Genomic DNA, 205 nt, shown 5'->3' on the forward strand with positions numbered 1-205 from the left:
TGCGAGTCAATTGTGGTTGTATTCCGTCTGGACCTACTAGGAGGCCAACGTAATCCACCTTGGCCCTGCACCACTGGGACTTAGACAGTGAGATTTTAGCACCAGCAGCTGTTAGCTGATTTAGGACGTGGTCGATCTGAGCCAAATGAGAATCCAGTGTTGGCTGTCTCAAAAGGATGTCGTCCACGTAGATCAGTGTCCCACG

Source organism: Nematolebias whitei, chromosome 13 (genome assembly GCF_014905685.2).
Source record: "Nematolebias whitei isolate Nwh7 chromosome 13, NemWhi1, whole genome shotgun sequence".
NCBI classification, from domain to species: domain Eukaryota; kingdom Metazoa; phylum Chordata; class Actinopteri; order Cyprinodontiformes; family Rivulidae; genus Nematolebias; species Nematolebias whitei.